The sequence below is a fragment of the Tupaia chinensis genome, unplaced genomic scaffold (assembly GCF_000334495.1).
Source record: "Tupaia chinensis unplaced genomic scaffold, TupChi_1.0 Scaffold147253_2, whole genome shotgun sequence".
Classification (NCBI taxonomy): Eukaryota; Metazoa; Chordata; class Mammalia; order Scandentia; family Tupaiidae; genus Tupaia; species Tupaia belangeri.
Window position 1 is genome coordinate 102,930 of NW_006207105.1, and position 5,516 is coordinate 108,445.

General features: G+C 40.2%; 1 pseudogene; it reads left to right on the plus strand.

Annotated features, from left to right (window-relative positions):
• Window positions 1-1,987: 1,987 nt before the first annotated feature.
• Window positions 1,988-5,240, plus strand: LOC102501275 (serine/threonine-protein kinase MAK pseudogene; annotated as a pseudogene).
• Window positions 5,241-5,516: the final 276 nt, after the last annotated feature.

Here is a 5,516-nt window from a genome sequence, read left to right on the forward strand (position 1 = left end):
GCACACATACAGTATGAGAGATTACTCAACTGTAGGAAAAAGATGATCCTGATATTTATGACAACATGAATGAACCTGAAGGACATCATGGTGAATGAACCTGGAAGACATTATAGCGAGTGAAATAAGCCAGGCACAAAACAACAAATACTACATGATCTTCCTCATGTGTGAAATCTAAAAATGTGTAACTTACAGGGACTAGCAGATGGTATAATGGTAACAGGGCTGCACTCACACATAGTTGACTGAGGTTCGAGTACCAGGTCCAGCAGCTAAAATCTCACGCTGGATGCTTGTGTACATTTGAACAAAATCCTGAGAAGAGAATGGAAGATAAGGGATTGTGGTGTGGCCATCCCCCAGGGGGTGGTTTCTTGCTTTCTGTTTCTTTGTCTCTCTGTTGAGCGCACATGCCCTGTAACGAATATCTCTCTCTCTCAAAAAAAAGTATAACTTACAGAAACAATAGAAATACAAGTGGGGAGAATTGGGAAAATGCTGACCAGAAGCTACAAATCTGCAATTAAAAATCAAATAAGTTCTAGAGAACTAACATACAGCATGGTAAATATTGTTAACAATAATAGAAAACTAAATTTTTCTAAGAGTATTAAATACTCATATCAGTATAAAAAAAAAGGTAACTCTGTGAGATGTTAGATAGATTTGATTGTGGCAATCATTCTATAATGTATACATGTATCAAAATGTCACACTGTACACTTGAAATATATACGAATTTTGTTTATATCTCAATAAAACTGACAAATGATAATGATTGTTTAAACAAAAATAATATAAAATGTAAGTTGTATTATTAACCTATGAAAAGCATATCTGAATAAAGAAAATAATAGTACAATATGTAAATTATAGATTACTAAATTATATAAATGAAATATCTAGGAGGGTGAAAAATTAAAATATATTATTTATTGGGGACCAGCAGTGGCATGGTGGTTAAGGTGCTGGACACTCCCACATGGCCGACTGCGGTTTGAATACTGAACCTGGTGGCTTGCTTTCTCACTTCCCCTCTCTTTCTCTCTGCGTATCTCTCTGGTCAAATTAAAATAATGACTAAATAAAATTAAATAAATAATTATTAAAAAAATATATATAACTTATTATTCTCATACTACATGTAAAGTGGGATATGATGATTGAAAGTGATACTGTGATAAACATGATAATATGAACCCTAAATTAGTCCATACAATTTAAAATATGAATTATAATTGATCAATCAGTAAAGGCTTCTAAATATAATCATAAAAATAACTGTAGAAGAGAAACCAAAAAAAAAAGAAAAGGAGGAAAATAAATAAACAAATAAGGCTGAAGAAATAATAAATTGGGACCAGCAAATGATGTAATGGTTACCTTGATGGACTCCCACACATAGACAACTGCAGTTTGAGTCCTGGACCAGGTAGCTTCAAACTGACATCGGGAGACCAGTAGATGTTGTAATAGTTACGTCACTGCACTCCCACATAGTCTGTTCGAGTCCTGAAACCGGCAGCTAAAAACTCATGCTGGATGTGTGTGTGCACACGCGCCCTAAATCCAGAAAGTAGGATGGAGTAGAAGGGATTGCAACATGGACATCCCCCTGGAGGGTGATTTTTTGTTTTCTGTCTCTGATGAACACACACACCCTGTAGCAAAAAAAAATCTCAAAGATAAATAAATAAATAAATAAATAACCTGATGATTTCATACTAAAAGTAAATGTTTTGAGCACAACTAAAAGACAGTGATTGCCAAGTGGAATAAAAAAGAAACTACATGCTGCCCACGATAGACATTTTAAATATTTTATTTAACTTTATTATTATTATTATTCTTTTCCCAATTTTGATCAGAGACCTAGAGAGCTAGAGAGAGAGAGACAGAGAAGGAAAATGAGAAAGCAAGCCACCAAATCTGGGACTCAAACTGCCATTGGCCATGTGAGATACCAGCACCTTTAACCACCATACTACCTTCTGGTACAAGCCAGCATGTGGCATGTTGGTTAAGGTATTCAGCTCCCACATGGCCAACTGGAGTTCAAGGTCCAGACCTGGGAGCTTGCTTTCTGACTTCCCTTCTCTCTCTTTCTCTCTCTCTCTCTGATGAGTTCACATGCCCTGTAGCAAATTTAATAATAATAATAATCATAAATAAATTTAAATAGTTCTTTTAAAAAAATTATACATATTTAGTGTATAAAACTCAATGTGTTTGGGGAAAGATATTTAATCATAGTGTTTATAGCTATTAATAGCAATGTGGTATTGGTACACTTACAATTTTTTAATAGAGTACATGTTATGTTAAGAGTTCTCAGCATGCAAATGTAGTAAAGAAGGTGAAAAGAAACTTGGGGAGGGGAAGGTTGTGTTTATGGACTGGATAATAGTGACAGCAGATATTTCACAAAAGTACAGCAGACATACTTGCAGTGCATGTATTTATCATGACATATGACATTGTAATCTCTGAAACTCAACTATGGCTTTAAAAGAATTCAAATCTAGAGAAGTATTTTTCTGATCACAATTGAGTTAAATCTGAATAGGAAAAATCTTAAAGTATTTGGGAGTCAACACCATCGTCTAAAAACATCATGAATCAAAATGGAAGTTGAAATCAAAAGTAGAAGGTCTTTGAACTATAAAAAATATAGTTTACCGGGACCAGCAGTTGGAGTAATGGCTATGTCGCTGGACTCCCATGTAGTCGACCACGGTTTGAGTCCTGGGCACGTGTGCATGCAAGCCCAAGATCCCGAGAAGAGAATGGAGGAGAAGGGATTGCAGCATGGCCATCCTCCCTGGGGGTGATTTCTCGCTGTCTCTCTGTCTCTCTCTGTCTTTCTGGAGAGCGTTTGTGCCCTATAGAAAAAAACCTCTCCAAAAAAGAAAAAAAAAAATAGTTTACCTTTGTGAGATGTCCAAAAGCAGTATATATGGAAAAGTTTATAGGTGTGATGTCCTCTATTAGAAAAGAAGTCTTGGGGCCAGAAGACGGTGTAGCAGTCACTGGACTCCCACATGACTAACAATGGTTTGAATCCCAGACCAGGTGCTTTGAAACATGCCAGGCATGTGAACATATGTGCCCAAGATTCTGAGAAGAGAATAGAAGAGAAGAGACATCCTGCTTATGACCAAGATGCTGAGTTGGGATTTGAAGAAACTGCCAACAGCGAGCCAGGCATTGAAACACCCGTACTTCCAAGTCAGTCAGGTGTGTTGGGCCCTTCCTCACACCATCTGGAATCGAAACAGGTTGTCAATAAGCCCCTGCAGCCCTTAGAACCAAAGCCTCCTGTAGTCAAACTCGAGCCTAAGCCTCTGCCAGACATAACTGGTCAGCCTGCCGGACAGCCCCGGCCGAAGAGCAACCACCAACCGCTGCAGCACATCCAACTGTGACAGCAGATATTTCACAAAAGTACAGCAGACATACTTGCAGTGCATGTATTTATCATGACATATGACATTGTAATCTCTGAAACTCAACTATGGCTTTAAAAGAATTCAAATCTAGAGAAGTATTTTTCTGATCACAATTGAGTTAAATCTGAATAGGAAAAATCTTAAAGTATTTGGGAGTCAACACCATCGTCTAAAAACATCATGAATCAAAATGGAAGTTGAAATCAAAAGTAGAAGGTCTTTGAACTATAAAAAATATAGTTTACCGGGACCAGCAGTTGGAGTAATGGCTATGTCGCTGGACTCCCATGTAGTCGACCACGGTTTGAGTCCTGGGCACGTGTGCATGCAAGCCCAAGATCCCGAGAAGAGAATGGAGGAGAAGGGATTGCAGCATGGCCATCCTCCCTGGGGGTGATTTCTCGCTGTCTCTCTGTCTCTCTCTGTCTTTCTGGAGAGCGTTTGTGCCCTATAGAAAAAAACCTCTCCAAAAAAGAAAAAAAAAAATAGTTTACCTTTGTGAGATGTCCAAAAGCAGTATATATGGAAAAGTTTATAGGTGTGATGTCCTCTATTAGAAAAGAAGTCTTGGGGCCAGAAGACGGTGTAGCAGTCACTGGACTCCCACATGACTAACAATGGTTTGAATCCCAGACCAGGTGCTTTGAAACATGCCAGGCATGTGAACATATGTGCCCAAGATTCTGAGAAGAGAATAGAAGAGAAGAGACATCCTGCTTATGACCAAGATGCTGAGTTGGGATTTGAAGAAACTGCCAACAGCGAGCCAGGCATTGAAACACCCGTACTTCCAAGTCAGTCAGGTGTGTTGGGCCCTTCCTCACACCATCTGGAATCGAAACAGGTTGTCAATAAGCCCCTGCAGCCCTTAGAACCAAAGCCTCCTGTAGTCAAACTCGAGCCTAAGCCTCTGCCAGACATAACTGGTCAGCCTGCCGGACAGCCCCGGCCGAAGAGCAACCACCAACCGCTGCAGCCCATCCAGCTGCCTCCCAAGTAGAGTCAGCAGAAGCCGCTGCCCACGCTGTTTCCGAGCATCATCAGGAATGTGCCAGCTAAGCCCGCGGGCACGCTTGGTCATGAAAGTGGAAGGAGGCATTGGGGTCAGACCATCTTCAAGACTGGTGATAGTTGGGAAGAGTTTGAAGATGGTGATTTTGGAGCCTCTCATTCTAAGAAGCCAACCATGGATGTTTTGAAAGAAAAAAGGAAAAAATATTCCCCATTTTGGCTTCCAGAATCAGTACCCTCAGTCTCCAACCACTCAACAGGGGAAAACAAGAACTTACCTGCTGTTGCTTCTCTGAAACCTGATTCTGAGTTACCAACCGCCTCGACATCTAAACAGTACTACTTGAAGCAATCACAATACCTTCCTGGTGTAAATCCCAGGAACTGTGTCCTTCATAGCCAGTGGGAAGGATGGAAACCCATACACGTGGGGCAATCAGTTATTCCCTAAATCACTGGGATCCATCGGGGCAGAACTTGCTTTCAAAAGGAGCAATGCAGGAAATCTTGGAAGTTATGTTACTTACAGTCAGTCAGGATTATCTCCCTTCCTTCCTCAAAAAAGAAGTGGGATTGGCCGGCCAGAGGATCCACTTGGCGCCTCTTGGTGCAACAGCTTCAGAATATACCTGAAACACAAAACCTGGTCAGGGGCAGTTTTCAGGATCTACTTTCAATCCTGCAGCAAATAATCTCAATATCATGAACCAGGTACAGCCAATTTCGTCTGTGCACGGGAGGACAGATTGGGTAGCCAAGTATGGAGGCCACCGGTAGGAGCCCCACAGCATCGCCCCATGGAGTGTGTGCAAGTCCCCCAGCCCTGGGAAATGTCTATAGATTCTATTTCTACTGAGTTCTGGAAGAAATATGCAGTCGTGGGTACTACGAAGAGCAAAAATTATCTATTTTCTTTCCTTCCTAGAAACAAAATGCATTTTCTTAGCATCATTGCTCACAGTGCTGATACATGGGTAGGACTTTACAAAATATTGAATAAACTATTTGCCAAAGTAAAAAAAAAAAAAAAAAAAAAAGTGTGAATATCCCCCT